The sequence below is a fragment of the Lytechinus pictus genome, chromosome 7, assembly GCF_037042905.1.
Source record: "Lytechinus pictus isolate F3 Inbred chromosome 7, Lp3.0, whole genome shotgun sequence".
Classification (NCBI taxonomy): Eukaryota; Metazoa; Echinodermata; class Echinoidea; order Temnopleuroida; family Toxopneustidae; genus Lytechinus; species Lytechinus pictus.
This window is the reverse complement of record NC_087251.1, coordinates 38404774-38421723: the sequence shown is the minus strand read 5'-3', so window position 1 is coordinate 38421723 and position 16950 is coordinate 38404774.

The following is a 16950-nucleotide window of genomic DNA, read 5'->3' as shown; positions in this document are numbered from 1 at the left end:
TGGCAATTACACAATTCACTTTCCCTTTAAGTCTATAACAAGTAAAATATAAAGCAATATTTAGAAGTGTTGTAGTATGAGTGTGTGACACATCTTGAAATTTATGTACACACACTTAAAGTTTAATGACAATAAAAGAGAACCACAAACGTCCCTTTCTTTCCTATAAGGTCCATAACACCTACATGTAAAAAACAAAGCAAAAGTGAGCGGAATCATATGTGTGTGTGACACATCTTGAAATTTATGTACACACACAAGTTTGATTACAATAAAAGAGAACTACATCATTTCTTTCTCTTTTTTAAAGCCCATTACTAATAAAAAGATAAAGCCATATTGAAAGAAAGTATATGAGTTTTAACAATTTTTTTTCAACTTGATGTACAAGTTTAATGACAATAAAAGAGAACAATAAACTTCCTTTTCTTTTCTAGTATAAGGTCCATAACACCTACATGTAAAAAACAAAGCAGAAGTGAGCGGAATCATATGTGTGTGTGACACATCTTGAAATTTATGTACACACACAAGTTTGATTACAATAAAAGAGAACAATAAACTTCCTTTTCTTTTCTAGTATAAGGTCCATAACACCTACAGGTAAAAAACAAAGCAGAAGTGAGCGGAATCATATGTGTGTGTGACACATCTTGAAATTTATGTACACACACAAGTTTGATTACAATAAAAGAGAACAATAAACTTCCTTTTCTTTTCTAGTATAAGGTCCATAACACCTACATGTAAAAAACAAAGCAGAAGTGAGCGGAATCATATGTGTGTGTGACACATCTTGAAATTTATGTACACACACAAGTTTGATTACAATAAAAGAGAACAATAAACTTCCTTTTCTTTTCTAGTATAAGGTCCATAACACCTACATGTAAAAAACAAAGCAGAAGTGAGCGGAATCATATGTGTGTGTGACACATCTTGAAATTTATGTACACACACAAGTTTGATTACAATAAAAGAGAACAATAAACTTCCTTTTCTTTTCTAGTATAAGGTCCATAACACCTACATGTAAAAAACAAAGCAGAAGTGAGTGGAATCATATGTGTGTGTGACACATCTTGAAATTTATGTACACACACAAGTTTGATTACAATAAAAGAGAACTACATAATTTCTTTCTCTTTTTTAAAGCCCATTACAAATAAGAGACAAAGCCATATTGAAAGAAAGTATATGAGTTTAACAATTTTTTTTCAACTTGATGAACAAGTTTAATGACAATAAAAGAGAACAATAAACTTCCTTTTCTTTTCTAGTATAAGGTCCATAACACCTACAAGTAAAAAACAAAGCAGAAGTGAGCGGAATCATAAGTGTGTGTGGCGCATCTTGAACTTGATGTACACACACAAGTTTAATTACAATAAAAGAGAACCATATCTTTTTTTTTTTCTTTTTTAAAGTCTATAACAAATAAAAGATAAAGCGGTATTGAGAGGAAGTGTTGCAGTGTGACGACTGCAAAGGTCAGGAAAGTACTACTCCAGACCATCTGGATAAGAAATCACACGGAGGAAACAAGACCGTGGAAGTCTAAATAATCTATGATTTTTACTAGCTGATTAAAAGGGGTCATTTTACTTTCACTACAAACAAATACAAAGTTGTGAAATATCCGTAACTGGGGCATGTAAATGGATAGTATATATTTGGAAAATACTAAAATATCAGTGGCATGTCAACTAGGCTTTTAGTTGGAAAGGGGTGCACATGCTCAGGGAGCTACTTTCATGGGCTTTCAACAAGGCAAATTTTTGTGTTTTATGATGAATTAACATTCTCAACACTTTCCCCATGTGGAAGTGTGTTGGCAGGTAGGCGACATAAAGTGAGTATAATTTTACTGCTTCATCATTGCAATGTTTTTTTTTCTTCTTCTTAATATGCTACTGCCCAGAACAAAATGTTAAACCAAACTTTACATGCAAATAAAATAATTTTTCAAAATCATAATATTTAAATGCCTTGATTTAGTGCAATAAAAATGAACCTTTCCGCATAAAAACACCTTTTTTCATGAAAATCCTTGTATTCTAGATAATTTACAGCAGTTAGACAAATATCCTACATCAATGATTTAAAATCTTCTTGGCAGCATGCATATTCATTTGCTCAAAAGTTTCTTAAAATTATCAGTCTTCAGAAACATGTCTTTATCACTACAGGGTGCATATGTACATGTGTGCATCCAAACTTTATAATGAGTTCAAAGATAGATGCATTTTGGAACTGTCCCATACGGTACCAGGATATTTTCATTGCCATTTGTTGTCAATGTGAAAATAAAATCATATAAGTTCACACTACATGTGTGTACGTAGATATCTCACTTCAGGTAAAGGTCGCAAAATTTAAATAAATTTTGAGCAAATGTTATAAGGCTACTTAGTAAAAAAAATCATGTACATGTAAGGAGACATTTATGATATACATGTAGAGAAGAATTCACCCTCTTGGCCTCTTCATGCTCTGATGTTTGATGGAATATGTTGAATTATATTCTCATAAATCCTGCAAATTTCCCTGCATAAAGTTCTAATGATATTTTTTTTAAGGCCCTATACTGATTATGCTTATTTAGATATTGTGAGTCATTTTCTTCCAAAATGGCAAAAAATTGGCTTTTAATTACTTTTCTGTAAAATACCTGATTTGTAGGCTTATAGCAGAGCTGCCAACCTGAACAAAAATATTCCAGTTTTTTTATTTTGAGCTGAAAATCAGTATTTCTAAAAAAATATTTAAATATATGTACCGTAGAACGAAACATAAAACTGAACTTCAGAGATCAGTATTTAGCACGACAAAACCATCAGTATTCTAAGTTTTCAGTACTAAATACGTAAGATCACTACTAATACAGAAAACTTTCATCAATTGTGGATGATTAATTAAATAAACTTTAAGCTTCAACCCACCAATAATTTATATTCCTTAAGAAATACGAAGATACAGACCACCACAGGCAGCAAACTTTGTGACTGATCAATTTGCTTGGGAAAGTCCACAGGAATAGACGTACATGTAAGCATGCCCTATACAAATTAAAGGTTGGTTGAAGCTTAAAATTTATTTAAAAGATCATCACTACTTTGAAGCTCTTCTATATTATAGGACTATACATCAGGTATTTTCCCACATCAGGGAAGAGTGAAAGAACCTGATGACTTGGGTCCTGAATCAAAACCTAAAACCCCTTTCTGTAAATCACTAGTCTGGCTAAGTTGTAAAATTTGGACTTACTGAGGGCATGAGTCACAATTTTAGCTCTTGATTTACATAAAGGCTTCATGGACCAGATATAGCTCCAGGCCCAGCCAACATGATCGAAGGTTACCATGAAATTTCTCCCATTCAGTCTAATGATTTGAGAGGGTAGGCAACATGGTGTTGCAAGAAATTATTTGCAATCGATTGCAAATTTCAGTTGCAGTTTATAGACCAATTTTCACTAAAAACATATCAATTTATAGCTGTTAATGCAGGAAGCAGACCAGCAATTAATTTTGCAATTAATTACAAGATTTATGACAGAATTTTTTAAAAACTAATACTGACTTGCAATCATTGCAATTTTCTTGCAACACCCCATTAGTAGCATGGTCATCTGTGAATTACAAACACAACTTTCACTGCTGACCAAAAGTGGAAACCATTTCTGAAGGGGTATTTGACACTCGAAAAGGAAATTCCAGGAAGAAAAATACAGTTGAGGTAATAATAGATCTCCCTGGAATGTGGAATGTCAATGTCTAGACTCTGGTTCTCTCTTTAAAAAGTTCTCCGCGCTTGAAATTCACAATCATATTAATTACATTTTGAAGTCGAGTTGTGCTGCCATAGAGCTGTTGGTCTTTTGTGTGACTTTTACCCTACGTCTACATGTACATACCCAAGAATAAAAGTTCTGAAAGTTGTACTTGTAGTACTTGCCCTGGGCAGCATAATTTCCCAAAATAGTCTGCCAAGGTGAAGGTGCAAACCATGCACCCACAATTTTAGAAAGCAATTTCTAAAAGAAATACCAAAATAAACATCAATGGATGCCAAAAATATGTACGACTGCTCAAGGAAATCTTACCAAAACAGGGATGAATGAAAGGTATACTTAAATATATTTTTTGTTATGATAATTACAACCCAGACGGAAATACAAGCAACAATCTAATACACAATTGCATGACTGCACAATATCAACTTATGTATTACAATCCATAGAATAGATTTGTTTATTCCTTTTTAATGTAGGGGTTATTATTTTCATTTCACAAAGCCTTGGTTTTATCAAACACATTACGGTACATGAAGTAGATTTACATGTGCAAGAGTTGTGACATTTGGAACTTTCATAACAAATTGACATTCTACCAATCAAGGATTCATATCAGTAGCTTTGGTGGTAGTTTTTCTTATGTGATTGCTGCCCTACATGTAACTCCCCATGCCCAAACTTCTTGTAAACGCAATACCAATTACCAGCAGGCACATCTCATAAAGAATTACATGTACAAGCAAGAAGCAATTACTAGTACTTCAGGTGACAGATTAAAATGACAATTAGCATACACATTGAGTAATGCACAGTGTAGGCCTCTGGTTTATATCAACCGACATGTTTTTTCCTAGACCATTCAAAGCCTACATGTACTTGCACATGAATGTAAAAAACAAGATCTAGAATCTTTATCAATGATCTATCAAATCTATACCTATACATGTAGCCTACACAGTATTCATATACACCGTACATGTAGGCATGTTGTTGTTGATTTAATTATGCATTCAAAAGCTACATCTTGTGCACCAACTGTTACAGATATATCTCTATCTGCTTCATGTTTGATGTATGGATTCAATTCATAAAAAGAAAACCATCATATATTACTGGTTCTTGGAAATATATTTATGATAAAATTACTTGGCTTCCACATAGAAAATGTATCAGGTCTACACTATTAAACTGTAGCCTAATAAATGTTTCACATTTATTTTATACTTCTCGATGGATTACTACTCTGCTATAGTATTGTAACACTTAAAATATAGTAGTGTAGCATGGTGATTGTTCAGTGTTACAAGAATTATGAGACGAATCAATAGTCTTTACAAAAATATGGAATGTAGGGTGTTATAGTATTTATCTCTTGATTTCACAAGTACCCATCTGTGTAAATAACCATCGGACATGTAGGCCCCTACTGCATGTCTTTCTGGAAACAATAACATTCCAGTGAAATTTCATAGTAGGAGATGGGTGGCAGAGGAAGGGGTATGGGGTGAATTTGCCCCTAAAATGCAAAAAAAAGGGCCTGAAATTCTCAAAAGGTCCAATGTAAACTGTAATGTGTAAATAGCGAATTTGAGCTATTGTTATTGAGTTCAGAATGTAGCCCCAGAAAGATTTTCTCCCAAAATGTTGCAATCATAAATTTCCCTGCCACAACTGAATATGGTAATGACAAATTCTGTGAACAGATCTACCGTTTATAAGACAAACCAAACTTGCAGTTTCATATTTCTTCCCAAAGCCTTATTTGCTTTTAAAACATTCCTTCCGAGTGTAATACTCCACGATACCCCATTTTAGTGTTGTGCTTTCTATTCTAACATGAAAAACAAGCATAAACCCCTCAATCTGTGCACACGTAACCAACAAAGTAAATGCTTTGCTATTATTACTTGCCACTGCTTCGATGTGGGCTAATGTGCAATATGTGCACATTTATTGTGTACCTTTTCTAATGGAATTTCTATGAAAACAATACAATATCAACTTTGCAAAGAAGTCATGGTCGTACTACAATCACAGGTTAATCTGCTCTTTGCACTAGTAGAGGATAGAAAACTGAAGGTTTGTTGGCATTCCCCCTCGGCCCACAAAGAAATAGAAATCAGTGGGCTGTGATCAGCCTGCGTCACCTTTGACCTGCCATGTAGCGTTAAGGTTTCAATGCACCTGTAATAGCAAGGGTGTATTTTCTTGTGCAGTGTTATTTTCCTCCAGAGTATTCTCCGGCTCTAGCCCCCTTGTGAAGATTGTGATACAAAGGCACTTTTCATGAGATGATAGGGAGTACATCAAGAGTGATATGGCCGTATTCTGCAGTCAGGTTTAACTTAGACCACGGTCTATTAAACTCTGTGCTAAAATTATGGGGGGCCAAAAATTCTGTTTATATCGTATATTTCTTATGTTCACTATTTTGTTTCCTCTTCGCTTTCATAATGAAGAAAAATGCTTCAAAATACTGAAGTTATCATTCCCAGACAATTTGGGTGTCATATGAGATAGTAAATTGGATGTGTATATACTCTTAGTGATTTGTGCCCCAATTGGCTCTCCATAGTTAAACCACAACTTTAAACCAGGGTTTAATGTAAACCCGAGTTCAGAATACGGGCCACTGTGTTTCCACAGTATGATTTTAAATCTTCAAGCAGTTTGGGATTATGTGATTCAACTTGATAATTATTTAAGCTATCTCAACTGGTCCCTACTTGTCAAGGAAAGAGAAGATTACTATTTAGTTTTCAACTATAGGTTGTTTACATGTAGACCTAGCATAAAATCATAATATTGTATGCACATGGTAATGATATCCATGAAAAGCTTTCAGGAAATTCCAGCTACAAGATATTTCTAAGAAGGTCTACATGTTTTTTTTAGACCTACAATGTACACATTTTTAAAAGTACAATGTCAACAAAAGCACACTAAACATTCCTAATGTAGTGTAATAACTAGTTACCAAAAACAAAAATCATTAAAATATCATAACAAACACCAAATCAGTTTGAAAATGTCAAAAGTAATGACTTCATGTAGACGTAGGCTTCATGGAGAAAGTTCCTTATTTCAACACCTCCCCCCACCCTATTCTCTCTCTTTTTCCTTGCTCTTCTCTCCTCTCACCCTCTCACTCTCTCTAAGTTATATTTCCAAATGTTAACATCTTCCTAATCTTAAATATATAAATTTACATGTAGGCCAAACATTTCTAGGCAAAAAAAAGTTTCAATTTTCAGGGGCTCCTTTTCACACCTACTACCTCAATCTGCAACATTGGATAAGCCATAACACTGCAATGATTCGCAAGGATTTTCGAGGGCTCCATTTTTTTTAGTTTCCAGTACTCTTTTGAGCATTTCGGGGCAAAAATTGCCCCGAGCCCCCGTTTTATTTTTCCCTGCTGCAATGTACATGCAGGGCCCACTTTACTTTGTCATTTTGTTTATGTGTCAGAATTAAAAAGTACCTTGCATGTAATTGCATATATGTAACATTCAAGTGAAAATGATAAACATGATTTACAAAGATCCCATTCATTTCATGAGCACCAATTTCAGTATGTGGTTCCCCCCCCCCCATACTTCCATGGCCCAAGTTTACAAGGTCAATCAATAATGTTGACCCCTGTCAATCACTCATATACTGAGAAACTTACTTTTTGTGTTCTGAAATCTTTTGCTTCATAGTTGACATTCTACATTTAGTTTTAACATTTTATAAAGATATGCCATTTTTCTTTTTTTAAAGAGGTATGTAAAAGTACATGTACAATGATGCACACTTTGTATTCTACTTCTGATTTCATTAACTTGAAACAGAACAGTCAATGGTGTATATTATAATAGGCGTACACGTATGGTCCCTCCTGCTCAAACCATCCTGTCCATATTCAGAATATGCATCTTTTAGCAATTTGTTTTTTGTTTTTTGTTTGAGTACCAGGGTAATTTCAGCATCTATAGTTGAATTAATACATACAGTTATAGATATAGGCCTATTTGAAGAGAGAGATAAATTCTGCACAAATTACAAAAACAAGGAAAACTATTCACATTATCATGACTTTGTTTGTGCACCTACGTATATGTTATCTCAATGCTGTATGAATGAAAGTTTATAATAAAAATATATCCCAAATACTTTTTATATTAAAGGCATCTTCATGTATCAAACTCATGTCTTTATTAAAATGTGTAAAAAAAAAATTCTCTGAAAGACTGAAAATGACCACATAATGGTATCATTGGCAAAAAAATGTTATTTCATATATTGAAAAGACAAGTTGCTACATATACATACGTGTACATGAACATACACCAACATTATAGGCCTTTTACATTTTATAACAATTTAATAACAAACATGGGAAAATCTCTGAAGGCCTTGTACTTTTTTTCTAAAACAAGATATTTAGACTGTATTTTTAGCAGGGAATATGGTACTACCAGTATGTTTCCTACATAAAGACTTACACATGGTTATTTTGTAATATTCCTAGTTGTTTATTTCCTCTAAATTATTGTATTTCTTCCCCAGCTGTCATATGTTTCTGTACTGTCTAAACTATTCCTTTGCATTTCTTTTCAGAACTGTAATTACAATCTAAACTCTGGTTATGAAATATGAGTTTAATGATATTCAGTATTCCAGTTGCTAGTCATTCTTCTACACTCTGAATACTTTTCCTCTGGTTATCTTCTGGCGTTTGCATCCCTTCTGTTTTCACTCATTCCATACCTCTCCTGACTCCTTGATTTCTACTCTTACATAATTACCAAGCCTTGTTGATCATCTTCATTCTCTTACTCTCATTGGCTTCTCTCATTTGGCTTCTCTTATGAACGGGGTTCCTACATTTTAGATTCAGCCTTCCATTCTCTTATTAAAGTTTGATGGGTTGTTGAAAATTCAAATTTATAGGCCTATATGCATTTTGTTACGCTTCAGATTTGAGCTGGGCAAAGTACCCATGAGATTAAAAATCAGTGCAGTACCAGACTTCTTCAGCTTCTTGATTGTTTTTAAAAATGTTTTGCAATGATTGCTAGGCTTTGTTTTATGGTCCCAAAATCATTTCATTTGCATTTCTTATAGTGTCACTTCTTTTCCATTTTGGTTGATGCTTGATTGAGGATTTGAGTTGCTGCTGAGAACTATTTTTTACTCCTAAATATACTTATATTTCTAAAACCCTAACATCTGGTGGCAGCGGTGGGATTAAAAAATAACCATCCTACACACGCATACATTGTACTTCTTTGTAGGGGAATGATTTCACCCACAATCCCACACACACACAATAGTAAATACATTTGAAAACATCATCAATATTATTTATATCAATCATTCAAAATCAATGCATAGGCATACAGTCTATTTCATACAAGTGTAAGTGCAGTAGGCCTACATATATTTAAAAAAATAAATAAAAATGTCATTTAAAGTTTGACCTGTAGACTTGTACATAAATGATTAATAAGTTATTGTGGAATGTATACAAGTTAAACAGTTGTATAGTTTTCCAGAAAGGAAGTTTCAGGATGTGTTGCAATTTCAACTGTTCAGTATCAGATTTCTTTTTAAGAAAACATGGAATTAATGGCTAAAATAATAAGGAAACACATACATGTATTTGCTTAGATTTAGGCCCAATAGGAATTAAATTAGCAGTACATTACGTTATCATAGTATTATATAATCTTACAGTTTTTACATGAGAATATAACATATTTCCACATAAATTGTACATGCAACTATAATCGATAAGAAACTTTGTCCATATTTCATTGACAATTGAACTTGATTTTCAAGTCATCATGATGGTAATAAAAGTAGAAGTAGTAGTAGTAGTAGTAGTAGTAGTAGTAGTAGTAGTAGTAGTAGTAGTAGTAGTAGTAGTAGTAGTAGTAGTAGTAGTAGTAGTAGTAGTAGTAGTAGTAGTAGTAGGTAGTAGTAGTAGTAGTAGTAGTAGTAGTAGTAGTAGAAGTATGTAGTAGTAGTAGTAGTAGTATTAGCTGTAGTAGTCGTAGTCGTCGTCGTCGTCGTAGTAGTCGTAGTAGTCGTAGTAGTAGTAGTAGTAGTAGTAGTAGTAGTAGTAGTAGTAGTAGTAGTAGTAGTAGTAGTAGTAGTAGTAGTAGTAGTAGTAGTAGTAGTAGCTGTAGTAGTCGTAGTCGTCATCGTCGTAGTAGTCGTAGTAGTAGTAGTAGTAGTAGTAGTAGTAGTAGTAGTAGTAGTAGTAGTAGTAGTAGTAGTAGTAGTAGTAGTAGTAGTAGTACTAGTACTAGTAGTAGTAGTAGTAGTAGTAGTAGTAGAAATTAATCACAATAATGATAATAATAATAATTGGATCAATCAATAATTTATTATCCCCATCGAATGGAGAGTCACTTATGAACATCACTGAGATTAAAACAATACCTCAATATCTAAATTGGGTGATTTTTCTCAAATCTAAAAAAAGAAAATAAGGAGGGTATTATTTCATAATTATCCTGTGTATTTCATTGAAAATTGGAAAATAGCCTATGTTTGATCAAACTCTACACAAACAAAAGTTGGTGAGGTCTGTTAGAAATAGACATAGAAAAGAGAGAGAGAGTGGCTATTTTCTGCCTGCAGGGACAATATCCTTGTCTGTGTTATGTCTGCTCTCGAGATCAATTATACATAACGGGACTCTTACGTAATAGCCAGACGGAACCTCTTTCAATCGACAGTGCATAAACTTACGAGGACACGAAACGTCTACCCTCCTATTACAAGGACAATGCACAGCATGAAGGCTTTGCATGTAGGGGGAGCCGCTTACATAGCAATTGTAGCATAGCCTCGCATAGGAATAATACCAGAGAAGCGAAGGTGACTCGCGAATAATACGAAAATTGACTTACCGTTTCTCCTTCTGAATCGGCATTTTTGTTATCCTTTTTCCGATTCCCGATGCATTTGCGATAAGATGGTCCTTCTATATCTTCCTTATATCTCTAACCGTAGCAGTGGGGAGAATTGTGTATGAAAATGATAAGGGTTGTCTCACAGGCGACCGTGTTATTCCGATGTTTACTTCACGATAGCAGCTAGAAGGTCGGCCATTTTGCATGGTTACTTCAGCGAAAGAAACGTCATTTCGAGAGCAAGAGAGTGTAGGACAGAGATCCGCATTTGTACAAGCGGGCGCGACCGACCGACCTACCTATACCACCACCAGCGATGCGCCCGAGCTTTATTCCAATTCTGATACCCAGTTCCAAGCGACATTATACCAGCATCCCATGAATGATGAATTGGGCTCGAAGTTATGGATTGGGGTTAAAGGGCTTTTTTCTTATTGAATGATTTGGGATGAAATAAATTATTCTTATATAATTACTCTATTAATATTTGTCATGATCAAAATATCAATTGCAAAGTTATGATTATTTTGTCCATAATTATGCCATTTTATAGGCCCCACAGCACGGGGGGGGGGTAGGGAGAGTGGTCGCCCCTTTGTTTTTTTTTTTGTTTTTTTATTCATTTTGAAATAAGGAAAAGCTAAAGAGGGTGGAAATAAGGAAGGAAACAAAAAGAAAGCTATATATATGCAGAGATCGAAGCCTTGATCGTGATGTATTTGTACCCATATTATTTCAGCTTGTATTGCCCCCACCCCCATTATAAAAATACCCAGATACGTACCAGTCCCTACCTCCCCCCCCCCCCCCCATGGTAAGCGGTAACGCCGGATTTTGGGTGGAGCCGGGGGGGGGGGCGGGGCATATAAGACTCAAAGACAAGGGCGCAAGTGCATGAAAGAAAAGTTTAGGGTAGTTCCGTAGAAATGCAATGGATCGGCAAAATTAAGGGGGTACTCCAGGCTGAGACTAATATGATTTGAACAGATCAAGAAATTCAGACAAACAAAACACGGACAATTTGATCAAAAGCAGACAAGGAATAACAATGTTATGGCATCTTAAAGATTTACATTACTCAGGTGAAACAGTTCTATATAGGCATAATTATCTCTTAATGAATATTCAATGGCAAACTGATGATGTCATATCCCCAATTGTTGTTTTTTTATTATATGAAATTGGGTTTATTCATATTTTTCCCTTCAAGAACCAAAAGTATTGGGGAAAACGGATCAAGTGCATTACATATTCATTGCTACTAATTTTTTTAAGGAAGACTTATCATTTACACATGTATGAAAAAAATGAAACAATTGTGATTTCATGTAATGACATAAGAAAGGAAAGTGGGGATGTGACATCATCAGCCAATCTAATTAAAATATTCATGACGACGTGCATGTAACTGTTTTCACAACATATAGTTAAACTTTAGAATTCAATAACTTCGCCCTTTGGTATAAGATTTTGATGAAATTTTCAGCAATTTGCTTTGTGAAATTTACTCCATTTTTTTAGATAATTTTCAACCCGGAGCATCCCTTTAACATGTTTAATGATGTCATTAAATTCACAGATTGTCTGAAATGAGTTGTGAGAATTCAATGTGCTCTTTTTAAACCACAAAACGTGCACTTTTCATTAACACTGTAACTGTTCACCGTCAAAATTTTACTTTTTACACCGAAAAGTATTCTTTATTTTTGCTAAGTGCCGTCTCCCCCCTTTTTTTATCAAATATCATATTTCCCTAGTCCCACATACCATATTTACACTCTTAAAATAGGCCAAAAATTCCCAATTTTCAACCAACCCTGCATGGGCAACATACTGTTGGTTGAAATCTGCCCGAATTGGGTAATACAAAATAATAATTGGGTAATAAATTTGCTCAATTGGATAATAATTGCCCAGAATATGTATAATATAATTATATATTTACCAACATTCATTACCCAACACAGTAGACAGTATGTTGCCCAACATTTTAAGTGGGTATTATTATTATTATTTTTTTTTTTTTACGTTTGCCAATATAAAAGTCTGCTACATTTTCCATATATCCGAGTCAAAGGCGGCGGAAGTGGGGGGACGGGGGGTCCTGACCCCCCTAATTTTTTTGTTGATAAACTTTTTTTTTTTTTGCTTGTCAAATTTTTTACCTGTGTCCATCCCAAAATTTGAAATGGACCCCCCCAAAAAAAGTTTTGGCTTCCGCCGCCAATGATCCGAGTCAACATCCTCTCTGTTCTACGCAGGGTCTATAAGAGATACAGAGTAGGCCCGAACCATTGAGCTCCCATAGTAAACAAAAAAAGGGGGGAAGGAAAAAATAAAGAAAAGGGTAAGGAAAAGAAATAAATAAGAACATAAAAAGAGAGGCATGATCGTGCATTTAACTCTTAAAAAAACCGGCATCTTGACCCTCATTATAATACTGCGGTGCCACTCTGGTTCTAAGTGACACCAAGAATCCAAAAAAGTCCATGAAACAAATTGATGGGCAACTAGAGATTGAAAATAAAATGATTTACACATATTTAAAGTAATATCAGACAAACAAAGCAGTGAAAATATTTGGAAACAGAATAACAAAATAATGGCATATTAAAGTTTGGCATTATCTTGGTGAAACTTGTTCTATTCATGCACGTCTTCATGAATATGCAACAGACAAGTTTACGATGTCATATCTCTTGGGCCCGTTGCATAAAACTTTTGCCATACAAAAAAACTCTGGTAAATTTTTTGCGAGTTTTTTAAAGGAGAATGAAACCCTTGAAACCAGCTGAATCCATATCAAAGAAACATATTGTTGAAAGTTTGAGGAAGATTGAATGAATAATAAGAAAGTTATGAGCATTTGAATATTGAGATCACTAATGCCATGTAGATCCTCCCATTGGCAATGCGACCAAGATCTGTGATGTCACACACGTACAACTCCCTCATTACTTTAGTACTTATTTCACTTATATTCTCACTTTTATAGAGTCTATCACAATGTGAGGTGTTCTCTTTATGAGAGGACAAGTACAGAGGTTTCACAACATTATTATCATTGATGAATCGTTTGTCATATGATTAGAATGAGCAAAAAGCGATGTTTTGGGGTATATTTTCAGTGTCCAAAAGGGGAGAGTTGTTCATCTGTGACATCATAGATCTTGGTCGCATTGCCAATAGGAGGATCTCCATAGCATTAGTGATCTCGACATTCAAATGCTCATAACTCTTCTATTGCTAGTCCTATTTTACTCAAACTTTTGTTGATCTTATTCTTTGATTTTTCTGCTTTCACAAAAGCTAACTTGCTCCAAGAGTTTCATTCTCCTTTAATGTGTAATTTTCAATTGCATAAATTTGTTTGCCAGAGTTTTGCTTTAATTACCAGAGTTTTTTTATGGCAAAAGTTTTATGCAGATATCAGATTTTATTACATTTTTAGCATTTCGCTTGGTAAATTTTACTTTTTTATATCGATATGATAGTTATATACCCTTTCATTTGCAACCAAAAAAAAATATTGTCAAAATGAAGACAGTAATTAAAAAAATACAAAGGCTATATCTTGAAAATAATATTATTATTGTGCAAACCCCCAAAATATAATAATGATAATAATAATATAGGGTATTTATATTGCGCACATATCCACCTTGTTAGGTGCTCAAGGCGCTCCTATATTACCCGGCTAAGCTATAGGCGTTCATAGCGCACACAGCTTTTTTTTTAAGGAATTACTTCCTACCGGTACCCATTTACCTCACCTGGGTTGAGTGCAGCATATTGTGGATCAGTTTCTTGCCGAAGGAAATTACGCCATGGCTGGGATTCGAACCCACGACCCTCTGTTTCAAAGTCCGAAGACTAATCCACTGGGCCACAAAAATATGTTAATACTGCTCTGAATGGTTATAACTCCAGGCTGAAAATTATTATGATTTGAACAGATAAAGAAAAATTAGACAAAAAAACACTGAACATTTGATAAAAATCGGAAGGAATAACAAAGTTATGACATTTTAAAGATTTGCATTATTCCGGTGAAACAGTTCTAGGCATGTCTTCACGAATATTCAATGAGCAAATTGATGATGTCATTTGTTCTTTTGTATTTCATTATATGAAATTCGGTTTATTCAATATTTTTCCTCCAAGAACTAACAAAAATGGATTGACAACTGATTTAGTGCATTGGATATTCATGGCTGCAACTTGTTTCATTATAAGGGAATATAAGGGCCTATAACTGTTTTCACAATATATTGCCAAACTTTAAAATTGAATAACCTCGCTATTTATTATCACATTTTGCTTTGTGAATTTTACTGTATTTAGATAGATATAAATATTTTCAGCCCGGAGAACCCCTTTAAATACATATTAAAATTTCGTCCAATCTTTTTGAAAATCAAGTTTGTTTGATTTTCAGAATTGTGTTTGGTTGCATACAACGCGTTGCAACGTGGGCACACTTCCACCCCAGCAACAAGTTTATTCGAACAAAGTAATATAGAAAATCAATTAAACATAACAATGGAAATTTCATGAAAATTGGATATGAAATTAGATTTTCGCTTTTGATCACAGAAAATTAATGCAAACCCTTTTTTTTTTAAATAATATATACTATATACCGGTAAACTGGGGGTGGTATTTTATCAAATTAAAAGTCAGTATTCATAGACTTTGCCAACGATTTCGAATAGTGTTCGATAGAATGCCAGCGTTGGTAAAACAAATTGTTTTCTTCTTCAAACTTAACGGGATCATCTCGGGGGGAAATGATTGGATACACAACAAGAACAAATGGAAGGTTAGTGCCGTTACAGAAAATCATGAACAAGTACAATTTTATTTCACCAAAAACGAGAGAGGGGGCTATTGCGTTCTATTTTTGAGTGACCATTGCGGTTCAGTGGAATTTATACCAAGCTTAACTATGCAACCCTTTGCTGTTATACTTACTTAGGGATACTTAGGGAGTACGGTATACTGAACGAAGTCATTATGACTCTGTATTCGGTTCCAAATTCTTTCTCCTCTTTAGGTTGGCCGGATCATGTCCTGGTGGGATCTTAACGGTTGTCAAATTTTTAGCCTCTAAACGTTTTTTTTCTTCTTTGTATCTGTTCTCTGTCTCAACGACCCAAATCCAGCATAATAGATAGTTTGTACTTTATCTTGTTTAAATGAGATCCTGTAAATGATAATGAACCAAATTATATACAACAAACTTACGGGTATTTTATTTTTGAAAGAGGTGAAAGAGAAAAACAATTAAGACCCAGTAGAAATAGTAAAAAATTATGGACAGAAAATGTTGAGAATTTGAAAACAAGAGAAAGAGAGAGAGAGAGGGCAGAAAGGGAAGGGAGAAAGAGAGGGGCACGGTCACTAGGGTGGGTGTCGTCAGTTCTTCTTAAATGGAAAGTTCACCCTGAAGAAAAGTTTACTGTAAAAATAGCAGAAAAAGGATAAAAATATTCGTAAACATAAGTTTTGAGGAAAATCCGTTAAAGATTAAGAAAGTTATTAGAATTTTAGGTTTAATTTCGATTTGTTACGTCATACGAGCAGCTACCCCATATGTCATGTAATATACAATGCATACATTTCATTTTTTAATGGTTCCTAATGAGTTTTGTTTTCTTTTCATGATCGGATATGAAATGGTTTGTCTATTGATATACATAAGGTACAGTAAAAAAACATTTTCAATTTTCTGACAAAATGACATTTCACTGATTTGTTACCATTCGCTATTCGCTATTTTTACAATTAACTTTTTGTCAGGGTGAACTTCCCCTTTAATTGAAGTTCACCATCGTAGTTTTGCCTCTTGACAAAGATAATTTGAATGTAAGTGACAAATAGTACAGGAATTTGTTTATCATACAGTGCGTCCAACAAAAAAGGGAAACCGGTTTTCAGAGACAGATTTTCCAATTATTAAATATGTTTTTACAATAAATTTGATACTCATGGAAATATTGGAATCTCATCTCTAATTTGAAACCAACAACTTAGCAAATTGTTCACGCATGGCAGATAAGAAACAAAAAAAAAGTTCATTTGAATAAAAAGAGAAAAATCCAACTAGCATAACACTGAAAATTTCATCAAAATCGGAAGAAAGTTATGACATTTTAAAGTTTCACTTCATTTCACAAAATAGTTATATGCACATCCTGCATGGTCGGTATGCAAATGAGGAGAATGATGACGTCATCCACT